This window comes from Pseudophryne corroboree, chromosome 6, assembly GCF_028390025.1.
Source record: "Pseudophryne corroboree isolate aPseCor3 chromosome 6, aPseCor3.hap2, whole genome shotgun sequence".
NCBI lineage: Eukaryota > Metazoa > Chordata > Amphibia > Anura > Myobatrachidae > Pseudophryne > Pseudophryne corroboree.
Window position 1 is genome coordinate 413,174,389 of NC_086449.1, and position 15,806 is coordinate 413,190,194.

Below are 15,806 nucleotides of genomic sequence, written 5' to 3' on the forward strand. Positions count from 1 at the left end.
GCTGTAAAAATAAAGGGGCACTATTCTGTGTGCTGTAAAAATAAAGGGGTGCTGTCCTGTGAACAACAATTTGGAGGAAAAAATAGTGAAAGATCAGGAACCACTTCCAGTTCCTAGAACTGAAGCTGCTGAAGCCACCAGTCATGGCATTGATGATGCAATTCCATTAACGTCTGCTAAGGCCGATTCCCTATGTCATAGAGGGCGTGTAAAATCCAAGAAGCAAAGATTAATATTCAGGGGAAAAAAGAAATGATCTGATGAGAAATGTAAAATTGGCAATATGCCATTCACAACACAAAGTAGCAAGGAAAGTTCATGACTGGTGTCTCAGCTTCTCATGAGGATAAAAGCCCTCCTCCCTCTCTAAAAATTTAAAGAAAAAAGCTTGTTAAAGCACAGGAAAAAACAACTGTGCATTCAGAGATATCACAAATCACAAAGGAGAGTCCAAGTGTGTCCACGGTTGCAATATCTAGGCCTGACCTTCCCAAGAATGTATGGAAAGAGGAGGCTCCTACTGCCATTTGCATGCCCCCTGCAAGTGCTGGGAGGTGCAATGCCAGTCCAGTTGCTGATATTGAGATTGAGGATGTCACTGTAGACATACACAAGGATGAAGAGGATATTGGTGTAGCTGGTGCTGAGGAGGAAGTTGATGATGAGGATTCTGATGGTGATGTGGTTTGTTTTAATAAGGCACGAGTGGAAACAGTTGTTGTCCATGGGATGAGAAAGCCCTTTGTCATGCCTGGGCAAAATACCAAAAAAGCCACCTCTTTTGTGTGGATTTATTTCTCCACAAATACGAACAACAGGTGTCAAGCCGTGTGTTGCCTTTGTCAATCCATAATAAGTAGGGGTAAGGACATTAACCACCTAGGAACATCTTCCCTTATACGTCACCTGCAGTGCATTCATCAGAAGTCACCCTGTTGCAAAGCGGATTACTGAGGCCATAACAACTATGCTGGTGTTAGACGTGCGTCCGGTATCCGTCATTAGTGCAGTGGGATTTAGACAGTCGATGGATGTACTGTTTCCCCGGTTCCAAATCCCGTGTAGATTCCACTTCACTAAGCAAGCAGTTCCCGGACTGTACAGGGACATTAATAAAAGTCTCCTCAGTGTCCTGAAAAATGCAGTTGTTCCCATTGTCCACTTAACCATGAACATGTGGACAAGTGGAGCAGAGCAAACTAAGGACTACATGAGTGTGACAGCCCACTGAGTAGATGTATTGCCTCCCGCAGCAACAACAGCAGCGGCACCAGTAGCAGCATCTCACAAACGCCAACTCATTCCTAGGCAGGCTACTCTGTGTATCACCGGTTTCCGTAAGAGGCACACGGCTGACAACCTCTTATGGAAACTGAGGGACATCATCGCACAATGACTTACCCCACTTAGACTCTCCTGGCGATTTGTGATATCTAAATGCAACCAATATTGTGCGTGCATTACATCTGGGCAAATTCTAGAAAGTCCCATGTTTTGCACATACAATTAATTTGGTGGTGCAGATTTTTTTTTTTTAAATTACAGGGGCGTGCAGTAGATGCTGTTGGTGGCCCGAAAAATTGTGGTCCACTTTAGACATTCAGCAACTGCGTGCCGAAAACTGGAGCACCAGCAAACACTCTTGAACCTGCCCTGCCATCACCTGAAGCAGGAGGTGGTAACGAGGTGGAATTCAAAACTCTATATTCTTCAGAGGATGGAGGATCAGCAAAAGGCCATTCAAACCTATACATCCACCTACGATACTGGCAAAGGAGGGGGAATGCACTTGACTCAAGCACAGTGGAGAGTGATTTCCATGTTGTGTAGGGTTCTCCAAGTTCCAACCCTTCGAACTTGCCACACGTGAAGTCAGTTGAGACACTGCCAGCTTGAGTCAGGTCATTCCCTTCATCAGGCTTTTGCAGAAGCAGCTGGAGAAAGGAGGAGCTAAGATGGAGCAATTCCACTAAGTATGTGGGACTTGTGGATGGAGGCCTTCATTCGCTTTGCCAAGATTCACTGGTGGTCAATCTGTTGAAATGAGAGCACTACATTTTGGCCACTGTGCTCGATCTTAGGTTTAAAGCCTCTCTCTTTCCGGAAGACACAAGTCTGCAAAGGTTCAAAGACCTGCTGGTAAGAAAATTGTCAACTCAAGCAGAACGTGACCTGTCATTAGCTCCTCCTTCATTATCTCCTGCAACTGGGGCTGCAAGGAAAAGGATAAAATCTCCTAGCCCACACGCTGGCGGTGATGCAGGGCAGTCAGGAGCAAGTGCTGACATTTGGTCCGGACTGAAGGACCTGTCAACAATTACTGACATGTCTACTGTCACTGCATATGATGCTGTCACCATTGCAAGAATGGTGGAGGACTTTATCGGTGACATCATCCATGTAGGCATGTCAGACAGTCCATATGTATACTGGCAGGATAAAGAGGCAATTTGGAGACCCTTGCACAAACTGGCTTTATTTTACCTAAGTTACTCCCCCCCCCCCCTCCAGTGTGTACTCCAAAAGAGTGTTTAGTTCAGCCGGTAACCTTGTCAGCGATCGGCGTAGGAGGTTACGTCCACAAAATGTGCAGAATATGATGTTCATCAAAATGAATTATACATTTCTCCAGGAAGACCTTTACCAGCAATTGTCTCCAGAAAATACACAGAAACCTGTGATGGTGGATTCCAGTGGGGACGTATTAATACTCTGTGAGGATGAGGATGTACACAGTGAAAGGGGTGAGGAATCGGGGGATGAGGATGAGGACGACATCTTAACTCTGTAGAGCCAGTTTGTGCAAGGAGAGATTAATTGCTTATTTTTTGGTGGGGGGATTAATTGTTTCTTTTTTGTGGAGGCCCAAACAAACCAATCAGTTAAGCCACCGTCGTGTGGCAGACCTTGTCACTGAAATGATTGGTTTGTTAAAGTGTGCATGTCCTGTTTATATAACATAAGGGTGGGTGGTCGGGCCCAAGAACAATTCCATCTTGAACCTCTTTTTTTTCTTTGCATTATGTGCTCTTTGGGGCCTTGTTTTTAAAACTGCCATCCTGTCTGCCACTGCAGTGCCACTCCTAGATGGGCCAGGTGATTGTGCCGCCCACTTGGGTCGCTTAGCTTAGTCATCCAGTGACCTTGGTGCAACCTTTAGGCCTGAAAACAATATTGTGAGGTGTTCAGAATAGACTGGAAATTAATGTTATTGAGGTTAATAATACTGTAGGTTCAAAATTACCCCCAAATTCTGTGATTTTAGCTTTTATTTTTTTTCCAAAAATCATCCAGATCCAAAACCAAAACTCGAAAGGTTGGTTTTGACAAAGCCAATCCAGAACCAAAACACAAGCGGAGATCCAGATCCAAAACCAAAACACAAAACCCAAAAAGTGTCAACTGCACATCTCTAAATTTCTTTTACGTAAGGTAAAGAATACTGTATTCATATACAAAAATAGAAGTGACTGATTTACAAATTTTCAAAGCCAATCCAGATCCAAAACACAAGCGGAGATCCAGATCCAAAACCAAAACACAAAACCCAAAAAGTGTCAACTGCACATCTCTAAATTTCTTTTACGTAAGGTAAAGAATACTGTATTCATATACAAAAATAGAAGTGACTGATTTACAAATTTCAACTACCAATCCAGATGTGACTTTGCATTTGAGATAATAATTAACTATTATTATTATTATTATTATTATTACAAGTTATTTATATAGCGCATACATATTCTGCAGCGCTTTACAGAGAATATTTGCCCATTCACATCAGTCACTGCCCCAGTGGAGCTTACAATCTATATTCCCTATCACACGTACACACAGACATATTCACGCTAGGGTTAATTTTGTTGGGTGCCAACTAACCTGCCAGTATATTTTTGGGATTGTGGGAGGAAACCGGAGTACCCGGAGGAAACCGGAGTACCCAGAGGAAACCCACGCAAGTACGCTATTGTCTCTTCAGCGTATTTCCCTTTATGCACACTACCATGGGCTACTTGGGCCTGACACACATCTTTGCATGGCTGGTTATGCCAATTCAGTGCTACACCACCACAGGAAACAGTATTTTAGCATCATGCTCCAGTGAACCATTGTGCCTGCTGGGTACATACAGCATTTAGAGAGGAGGGGCCCATGTGTAGTCTCCATTGGGGTTCCCTCATTTCTAGACAACAGTGCAGTAGACTCCAAGAACAATGGAATATGCTGCGCTATATAAGAAACTGTTAATAATTAAATAATAAATAAATAGTGTTTTATTTTATTTTTTTCATTTCAGCTTGACCCTTCATATTGGCCATATGTCTTCCTCAGACAAATTTCAGTACTGTTGGGGGGTGAAGGTGAGGAAGGGCTAGGGGTGCTGTCACATGTGCTTGCTCCAGGCACCATAGTTCCACACTATAGCTTTGCTGCTGAATCCACAATTAACTTCTTCAGACACCTGTTTTTGTCAGAAAATCTCTTTTTACAGCGTGCTAATATGTGTTTTAGTTAGGTTGACCATATTATCCCTTTAACCTTGGACACTCATGAATTGCACATGTTCTGTGGCTGCTTAAAACCAGGTGAAATGCAGGCTTGTAGTCAGCCAGTCACAGAACCTGTGTAATTCATGAGTGTCCCAGATTAAAGGGATAATATGGTCAGCATATTTTAGTAGACCTACTACATCAAAAATTCCATTCCATAAATGGAGTTTATAGTTCAGTGGTGTCTGTGCTGCTCAACTTTCCAAAATATGATCATAACATCATACAATTTTACCAATGAGAACACAATTCTTAAGTGAGAGTCTGATATTGTGGTAAGTCTTAATACTGGCTCCTGGCCACTGTCCTCACTGTATGCCTTCGCTCTACCCACTGGATCTTACTCTGTCAATTACTGGACTATTTATGTTTCTTCTTCCTCCACTATCTCCTTGTAGAAGCAGTGCTCCTTGATCTTTCCATAGACACCACACATCACAAAACACACAGGAACAACACTCCACAATCCTAACTATGTTAACGGGGTGAGGCAGGTGAGGCAAGCCTTTCCTGTCATACTAACATTTGTACCAGAGTTTTGATTGTATAAAGTATATGAAAAATACAAAGAATGTTTCAAATATCTTTTTTCTATTATTCTAATCATTTTTATACCCAAAACTCTGGAGTAAAAAGTATATGGCAGGTGAGGCAGTGCCTCACCTGCTGACCTTTTCCGCACTTCTCATATCAAAACTTACCAAATTTCCAGAAGTTTATACTGCTGCACCTGTGTATAATGCCCAGATGTACCCTATGGCTCATATATTGGGTTTAAATCTGGCCACGGTGCTAGCCAGTGCCTCCTGAGCCGTTTAGCTCACTGCACGTTCCTGGGTAACAGTCAAACTTGACTCACACACAACTAAGAAAGACAGGGCAGTAAAAAGGCAAATCACAAAACATCACTCAGGAATCATGAAACAACCTCAGAAAATCCTACTCAGCTATTCTCTTCTGTCCTATGACCTTTTCCCTATGAAAGGTAATTAGGAAGTGACAAGGTTTTATAGCAGTTCTGAAGTCACAATTGTGTGGTGTTTGAGATCCAATTCATATATGCACATTGTAAATGCAAGTTTCTAACACAAACGTGTTTTGAAAATCTTGCAATTTTCTGTAAACCACATGATATTTTGCATACCGCCTTCCACGTTGGATGCAGTTTCAGTTCAGCCTCTTGATCAACGTACTGTCTGTACTGTACACTAAATTTGTCAGTGTGGCTCTGAAAACTACATACAATGTACAGTATAGCAGTTTGCAAACAATATACAAAACCACTGAATCATAAATCACCCCATTGACTTTAATTACTTACTGTTATAGCAACACTTTTGTGCTTATTGCACTAAGTTGTCAAATAAGCCCCATAGTTTTAGAATGTTTTTTTCAATTTCCATATGGCATTCTGGAATTATAATGGATAATGTGAAGCTTCATACTGTATTTAATGAAGAAATATGTTTAAAAGACATCATAAGGTTTAATGCACTTACTCCAAAGTTACATTAATTTCCAGTTAAAGATATCTTTATACTCTATTTTGTTATGTGTTTTATTATTATTCATTTTTCAGTGACATCAGTATTCATTTTTCAGTGACATCAGCACATCAGGGCTGATTCACAATTAGAAGCATACATGACTGCCCGTACAACCGTGACAGCCTGCTTATCACCAAATGTTCATGTCAGCACATGTATGCTGAACATCCATGCTTCTGCATTCTGTCACAGAAATGCTGGTCCCAGGTAGTGTCCAAAACCATTGGTATAAGTCCAAGCTCTGCTTCAGATTCAGTATACAGATGGAGCCACATTAATCGTGGCTCCGTCTGTGCCTGGGCACACCCACCTGTGCTCACCTATCTCTGCGTCTGGGGCGCTCACACATCCGTGACATGCACATACCCCATTCACTAGAATGGGAACATCTCTGCACTCCCGGTGGGGCTAGGCGGACGGATCGCCTAGTCATGCTGGGAGTGCACGTAGATGAGTGCAGCTCCATCTGTAAGTCTGGTTCCTGGCCCGATCTGTCCATGTCTGGATCCAGGCCAGTTCAGTTCAACTCCAGTTCCAGCCTGGTTCATTTCAAATCGAGTTCCAGATTGGTTTAGTTCAAGTCTGGTACCAGTCTGGTTCAGTTCCAGCTTTACCACTTACAGCCTGGTTATTTATCTAGCCATTACCACAGAGACTATTTCAGCAAGCAGCACCATTAGTGCACCTAACTAACCTCACTTCAGTTTCATCTATTGCCCAAGCAGCTGCATTTCCTGTGTCCACAGAAAAAATTCAACAGATCTAAACAGGACGGATCAGATTTTTCATTTGTGTCTGTCTCAAAATCATGCCCACAATTAGCAATATAAATACTGCAAAGGGATGCGGTCAAGATGCCGCCGGCCGGAATCCCGGCGGTCGAAATCCCGACGCCGGAATCCCGACCGCCACAATCCCTACATATTCTCCCTCCGTGGGTGTCGACGACACCCATAGAGGGAGAATATAATAGTGTGCCCGCAAGGGGCTGCGTTCCGCTCGCCACCCCTGTCGGGATTCCGGCGTCGGTATTTCGACCGCTGGGATTCCGGCCAGCGGCATTTAGTACTGATCCCACTGCAAATACTGTACAACATTGTAAAATATGCATATTCATTTAAACCATAACATTACCATAAATGCACTACATGAGAGCAAAATTAAATATTTAATAGAACAAGAACTTAACTATCACTTCTGTATGGTATCAAATAATAACAAATTGTTCAGAAATTGAGAAGTCTGATGCTGTTTCCTAATTGCACAGTGTTAATCTCAGACATATTAGTCAGTTGCTGGTTCAGTGCACTTCTCATTCTGCTGCAGATATCCTGAGTTCTGGTATGCTTTTAACCCCTGAATTATATGATTTTGTGTGTAGATATCTTTTGCGTCCAGCCATAGTACCAGCACCCAGCACCACAGACTTAATCTTCCAGTGTCCTGAGACTACTTAGTTTTATATCCAAGCTCTGCAATATCCAGCCACAGTACCACTGTATCCAGCACAGTGTCCAGTACCAGCCCAGTGTCCAGTAACATAACTGCAGGTCCCAGCAAGCCATGATACCACTGGTCTCAGCCATTGTCCAGAACCACCAGCACCAGCCCGGTGTCCAATCACAAAACTGCTGGTCTCAGCTAGTGTACAGAACCATTGGTATTAGTTCAAGCATGTCTCCAGCCCAGTTTAGTCCAAGTCTGAATCCAGGCCGGTTTGGTCCAAGTCCTGTTCAAGTCCAGTACCAGTCTGGTTCAGTCAAAATCTGGTTCAAGTCCCGGTTAGCCAAAGTCTGATTACAGCTTCACCACTCCCAGCCTGGTTATTCATGTAGTCATTACCACAGAGGCTACTTCAGCAAGCAGCATCACTAGAGCACCTAACTAACCTCACTTCAGTTTCATCCATTGCCTAAGCGGTCCCAGTTCCTGTGTTCATAGACAAAAGTCAACAGATCCAAACAGGATGGACCCTGACACATCTGTTTTTTCACTTGTGTCAGTCTCAAAAGCAGGCCCACAATTAGCAATGTAAATAGTGTAAGCACGGTACAACATTTAAAAATAGGCATATGCAATAAAACCATAACTTTACCATAAATGCACTTTATGGGAGAAAAATTAAATATTTACTAGAACAAGAATTAAACTAGCAGTTGTGCGATATCAAATAAAACAAATTGTTCAGAAATTAAGAAGTCTGATGTGCTCATTCAGAACATTCAATTTTAAGAGTACAAGTTGGCAGCATGTGATAATTTTGCTGCGAATCTTTGGTACATGGGGACAATTTGTTTTATAGTAAACACAGCTGCACCCTGCATGTGTCTTCCCAATACTTCAATATTTTACTCATGCAGTGATTAAGTTTCAGTAACAACAAAACAATAAAAACATGTTTAAATGTAAAAAGCAAATGACTTACTGCTCAAAACATTGATAGATGATCATTTTTATATTGCAAAAAAATATATATTTTTTAAATATGTGCAAATAAAATAACTGATAATTGTAAATCATGAAATCTTTCACTGGGAATCAAGAAGCTATTGCATTGTATAATGACAGAAGCAGTAGCGAGTTTAAAGTAACATTTTATGTTGGCTAACTGCATGTATTTTACAGTAGATACAAGTTTTTGAATTAGCCCTGAGTAATCACAGTGGAGCAGATAACAATTTGGCTTCATTTAGGCAGATATATTTTATAGGCACATTTTTTGTGACATTTGTGGTCTAACTGAACATGTTACATTTAATTAATATATAATGTATCTATTTGTTAATTAAAAAGTGAGATCACAGTTTCTATATTATAATGCAACCATCAAAAAAATCTGGGTCTTTTTTGTTTCATTATTTCCATCTCCATGAGAAACTGTTAGTTGTGAGTTGTATCTCTCTATTTGTCATCACTACACCATCATTGGCCTAATGTAGTCTGACCTCTTGACTTAGCCCCTCTGTCACATTTGACACCTTTTCCAGATAATGATTCCTAATAAAAGAAGCAATGCATTGCTGTCTGGCATTCCTCAACCATAGTATACATTGCATTACTCCCCTTTTTGTAGATGATGATGCAAAAACAAAGATATCTTATTTTAGGATAAGGCCACAGTCTACTAAAAGACAGAAACATCAAGGTCCTGACATATCGCTCTCCCTATAGTGGTAGCACTCTATACATTACAGTACGTTGTGAGCATCACCACAACCTAAAAGAATAAGAAAGTAAAATTGTGCTTTATCCCTGGTGTGGGTTCGTAAGAGATAGGCGATATCTTAAATATCACATAAATGCATTATTAAGGTAATAAATACAAATACAATTTTAATGGGAAACCACTGAGTGGTCAATATTCATGAGTCATCTTATCACAATCTAAACACTTGATACCAAATTAGTTCATACTGACTGGTCAAAATGCAGCATAAAAATTATTTAACTATTGAAGTAGACTGAATGTTAGCTTTTAATTTGATGTACTTTAATATCTACTGGAGCAATAAAATAATAAAGAATGAAAAATGGATTTATATTTGCATAGGGAAATAAAATCTATGCAAATAATTGTGTAAGGCTGTCCTGTGTCCACAGTGCACATACAGTCGAAGCTTGAGTGTATGGGCCAATGGCTCACACTGTGAGTGAGGGAGACAAGACATACCTGGTAGAGAAGAGTTGTCCTCTGTAGTAAGTATGGGAGCAAAGGAGGGGTGATCACAACCACCCTTTATAGAGATTGCTTCCAAATACAAATTCCCAGAAATTAACCAAATCTGGGTAATCTATAACTAGACCAAGTCCTTCTTTACAAAAAAAACCCTCTACATTTAAATATTGTGCAATTTATAAATGCAGTTATAAAAGCAGCAGGATATGAGATCAAAGCAAAAATATTTTTTTTTATTTTAGATGATTATATTTATGGTGCAATATTGCTTTTAAACCATGGGCACAGACTTGCTCTTAATGAATTAATTTTATTTATCTGTGCATTACTGTATATGTTTATTGTTTAATTGTATATTAGAAATAAAAATGACATACTAAATATTACATTTTGTTTTGAACTAAAACAACTCTGAGATTTTACACATTTGTTAGCATAGTGATTATTTTTTGTAGCTGGTATATGCAGTAAGCATGGGATGTGTGAATTTGATAGACCAAACAGTCCCTGCAATTTTTTATTGATCACTTATAAATACTATGGCTATCTGCATATGAGCCTGATTCAGATTAGTATGTAAACCTAATGGTTTATGTACTAATCCGATTGTGGGTGATCTGTGCATGTGTAGAATGAGTCCTGCAATCATGCTTCAGTGCCCAAAAGTGCCATTTCGGGGCAGGGAAGGGGTGGTTCTGGCTAGCATTTCAGATATTGGGGCATGTTGCCAATGTTTTCTGGGAAAGGAAGTTTATTACTGATGTACAGTACCTCTTGCATCTAGCATGGTGCTGGCGCAGGTTCAAATACAGGTTTCCACTTGCACATATGCATTCATGGATGCTCGCATTAAATAAGGTAGTAACTCTGGTGTCAATGGCTGCCAGGAACTACAGAATAAGCCTTCTGTGAGGTCACAGAACAAAAGTGTGTGGATATGATAATCTTTGTTAGTACTGGTTTCATGGTCTTTTGTTAAAATACAATTCTATTGTATAATGCAATTCTATAGATAATACTATTGTCTTAAGAAACATAATGGAGATATAATATTACATGTGCCACTCAAGTTATGATTCTCTTCACTTTTGCATAGAAAACATGAATATGTTAGATTGACATATTAGGAACATATGTGAATGGTCAGAAAGTGGGAACTGCTGCACTCTGAATAATCAGTGTACCCATATTTATTCTTTTGGAGAGTGTCTGCAAATTACCTTTTAGTAGAGGCGAGATCCCTATAGGGACTAGTTTCATTGACTTTGAGGGGCTTATCTTTTTCCAAATTTCTACATGGCATAAATGTCTACATGGAATAAAGAGGACCTATCCCTTTGGATTAAGTGAGTAAAAATGGGTTAATAAGGGATGAGTGTGTTTATTTATCAACATATTTTTCTACAATGTGTGTGTGTCCTGTATGTTTAAAAAAATGTGTACAGGTGAAATGCAGGTGCCAGTGGGCCACTGAAACCCAGGTAGGCTGGTTCTCCATGCTGGTTCTCAAAGTGCCATCATTCCCTGGCAGCATTGCTGGGGACCCTAGTACAGCTATATAAAAAACAATATTATATCTATTAACAATTACCTCCATTCTCACAGCCCCAGGGTTATGGAGAAGAGCCCTAGTGCTTTTGGCAATACGGATAGTTGGACCTGCATATTATTTTTATGGACCCCATTACCCCTGGGAAAGCAACACTTGTGCCAATTGACCTAAAAAAAATGTAACAACAATTACACAGGTGGAGCATAGTGAGATTGCTGTATTAGCAACTAACTCTAGGCCCTCTAGCCTGTCTATTCTTTTGAAAGTTATTCAGGCACAATTTCAGTTACTTTTGATTATTCAATATGGTATATGTTTTATATTAGAAACATCTGAAGGGTGTGTTGTGTCATGCCAAAAAGAATTAAGTATTCACTTTACCTCACAACTTTTATCTACAGTGGACATGAATTTATTTACCTACAGTACTAAGGATTTTTCTCATTTTCCTGTGTTACAACATAAGACCATGATGGATTTGATTGAAATGTATTCCCACAGTGATGAAAAAGTACAAAAAAAAGAAAAACATGAGTCTGACAATTTCTCAAAATAAAATAAAATAACACTAGAAAATATTGATTGCATCATAATTTACCCCCATCCTTCCAATAGGTTAAACATGATAGAACAACCAAATATACATAGCTCTGAGTTTGTTAAAGTGTCTATCAGTTGTGCACAGTACCTCTAGACACAAATTTGAGCACATTCTACTTAGCACAATTGCTGAACTCCCATAAAGTTGAATGGTGATCATTGGTGATCATTTTTGTAATTGTTATCACATATGCTCAACTGAATTGAGATCTGGGCTTTGCCTAGGACATTTAAAAACATTAGCCAGTTTTCTATTGGGCCACTCCACTGTAGCTTTTCATGTAGGCTTTATTTAAGTGACATGTTGGAAGATATATAGTATGTTCTTCAACTCCAAGTGCATTTCTAAACTGCAGCAGGCTTTCCTCCTGTAATTTGCTCAGTTCAGTTTCTCCTTTATTTTTATGAGCTTTCAATTCCCTGCCACATAGAAGAATATCCATAACATGATGCTGTCACAAACACACTGTGTGGATGGTGTTTTTCACTGTGATGTGCAGTATATTTTTTGCCCATTCTCTGCTCATTCTCCTTGAATTGTCTGCTGCCACCTTTTCTTCCTGAAAATCCTTCACCCCCTTGGTTTGCATGATACTGCCCACTTCTAGATCTTCTCCAATCTCTCTGACCATTCTTTTGGATCTCCTATCATGACTTCATTTCTCCCCCATTTATCCTACAGTAGGTGTCCCTCAATGTTTTGTTTTTGAACCTCTCCTATTCTTCCTTTATATATGCTCTTTAGTTGAGATCCTCAGCTCTTTGACCTCCTTATGCTGATGACACATGGATCTACTTCTCCACTAACCTTTCTCCCTCTCTCCTCATTCATATCTCCATTGATACCTCAACTATTTACTCCTTGATGCCCTAGTGCTACCTTAAACATAACATGTTCATGACTAAGCTGTTATATTTCCAACCCTTCCAAATAACCTCACCTCCATCTATTGATGCCCTCACTATCTCCTTTAGCATGCAAGTGTGTGGTCTTGGAGTTATTATTGACTTTTCCCTCTACTTCAAACCACTGCCATTTCCATCTATAAAATATCCCCAGGATCCAATCATTTCTCACCTTGGAGACAAGTAACACCTTCATGGACTCACTGGTCATTTCCAGACTGCACTACTATAACCTTTTCTTATATGGACTTCCTGTCTCCCACCTCTATTCACTCCAATCAGTCCTGAATGTTGCTAATCTACATTTTCCTCAACCTCTCCTACAAGTCCTATACTGGCTCCCTATTCCCTTAAAATATTGCCAATTATGCATAATAATTTTTAATAGCTGGTACAGCAAATATGAAATGCTTTACTATCTCTTCAGGAAAGTTCATTTTGTGAGCATTTTATTCTATATTTACCGAGTTCTCCATTAAGCAATTTTGATCTGGTACCTTATGAGGTAGATAACATGTTTGAAACATGTAACTGAACACTCTTTGAACTTGGTTAACCTGATTGTGGGGAGCAGTTTGTTACAACGTGTTATCTATCTCCTTAAAAAAATCACTCCCTTTAAGTTACAATTTAGATAAAATTAAATTAAAAAATACATATGTCCTCTGTGAGTTATTAATAGACTCAAACAATGAGGATGCCCTTTAAATAACACAATTACTTATATTTAAATAATTAGATTTATATAATTATATGTAAATAATAAAAACAGTAATAACAAAGGCAAACAATTTACAATTGGTTAATATGTGTCTTTATAAAACCAATAGTAACCTTTTTGTTTAGAAGATGTTCAAATGTTGAGTTATAATAAAAATACAGAAAAGAAAGGCACAGATCATAATAAAGTCCACATACATTAGTATTAAGGCTATCCTGAGCTAGCAATCTGTGTACTCTATTCAAAACAATTTTTAAATGTGCAATTGGCATAAAGCTTTCAATAAAATGCATACACTTAAATAATGAAATGCTTTTAAAAGTAATTTAACAGTTTTTATTTCATAGTTTTGAAACTTCTCTGAATGTAGTTACAGTAAATTATAGTACTTAAATTTATATAGAGAGAGATTGCGAAGGTGGTCAATTGCTTTGACAAATATACTTAAAGAGACTGTCAATGGAATTACAGTAAATGAGTAGACTTAGCCTACCTGGAAGATCATTTTTTATCTCTAGTTAATAAGCCAATTGCTGTTGGCAATTACAGATGGAAGTATTTCCATAGGCAGAACTTTGCCACTCCTATGACTTTAATAATTATGACCAGCAATATTTTTTTTTCAGTGGCTTCTATTTATGTTCACATTGCAAAACACCCATTGATAAACTTACCTCATAATACCTTTTTGTGACTCACCAGTGTTGACATATTGTGAGTAATGAAACTGAAATCATGAAGAAATAGAAGGCAAATGTTAGCTGTTTGTTTTCATGTTGAATTAAATGTATTTTACTTGACTTATAATTGTTTATGAATCATATTGTTTATGTATTTACTTTTTTTTAAAACTTTTCATGTGTATCTAAATTAGTCAGACAGATATTGCCTAACTGGCTAGCTTTGTAAGATAAAACATAAATTGTTATATAAAAGAGACTTCTTTAATGGCTAAAGAGAAAATGATATAATTGCAAGCTATCAGGACACTGTGAACCGTGGGACAGAAAAGTCTACAAATTAAATCCACTTGTCTGATGAATGGATCTCGGTGTCCCAATATCTTATAATGGTTTTTTTAAAGTTGTTAAAGTTGTTACTAAAGTTGTCACTGACTTTTCAACTATGACAAATAAATATTTCCTGGTACATTCATGTGGATATAGTGCTTTGGATGTTTTAGAAACTGTAATAATTTTCTCAAAATCACATACAAAAATATAGAAGAAAGCTAAAACATAATGAATGGCACACAGAGTTGAAACATAATAGAGTTCATTAGGCATATTTAGTAAATCAGTCAGATTAAATCACTATCAATATGCTCACACTCATATGACACACACTTAAAGAGGCAATATAATGTTTTAAAAAGTTCTAAATGGTACATACATTATTAGGAAAAAATCAGGGGTTAAGGCAGTGATAACTTTAAATGACAATACTGTACGTACTTCTGCAGTGTTTGCCAAACTCAGTCTTCAATTCACCCTTGCTTTCCAGATTTTAAGAATAGCAATGTTTGACAACAGCTGGTTAAATAAATATAACTGACATACTAATTAAGTGCTCAAGCATAGATATCTCTACAACATGGATATTAGGGTGCCTTGATGACTGAGTTTGGGAAAAAATATATAGAACATATTACTTTGGTGCATGTATGCAGCCCCATCCTACTATGGTACCCAGTATGGTTATATATTTTGTTATTTAATCAAATGCTGTCGTGGTTTACATGTGAGTGAGTGTGTATGGGGGGTATAAGATTATAATGAGTAAATGCTATTTGTAAACAACAGCACAAACTATAAATATTAAATTAACCTTTGTTGCATTACTGTATTTTTGTGTAATGTTATATACATTTTGCTATACATGTACGAAATGAAATAACTTTATTTATTATATACAAGACATACTATTAATGCAGAAAGTACTTGTTTACTATGTATAATTGCTCTAATTTTACAGCATTGTTTTACATTTTTGTCAAGTACAAAACATAGATTACCCTATATTACTTTAGATCTGCATACATCTCAAAAAGAACATCAAGAAATTCTACTATATTTCGACAATATTGCACATTCATGTAATTCAAGCTAATATATGTCATTCCATAAGAATGGGATAGGAAACATCTGGGCTGTAATAAACATATACAAGTGATATTGTGTTATCTGAAAAAGAACAGAGTAGCAACATAAATAAATATAAATGAAGAATGTAAATAAGTATTATCTTGGCTCAT

At 38.3% G+C, this 15,806-nt stretch overlaps 1 long non-coding RNA gene across 1 annotated transcript in view; it reads right to left on the reverse strand.

Moving 5' to 3' along the window:
- LOC134935330 (uncharacterized) overlaps nt 1-14,280 on the reverse strand; it is a 173,617-nt gene extending 159,337 nt beyond the window's left edge. Inside the window, exon 1 of the long non-coding RNA XR_010180060.1 lies at nt 14,227-14,280. This is a non-coding gene — a long non-coding RNA (uncharacterized LOC134935330). The remainder of the gene's footprint in view (nt 1-14,226) is intronic.
- Nucleotides 14,281-15,806: the final 1,526 nt, after the last annotated feature.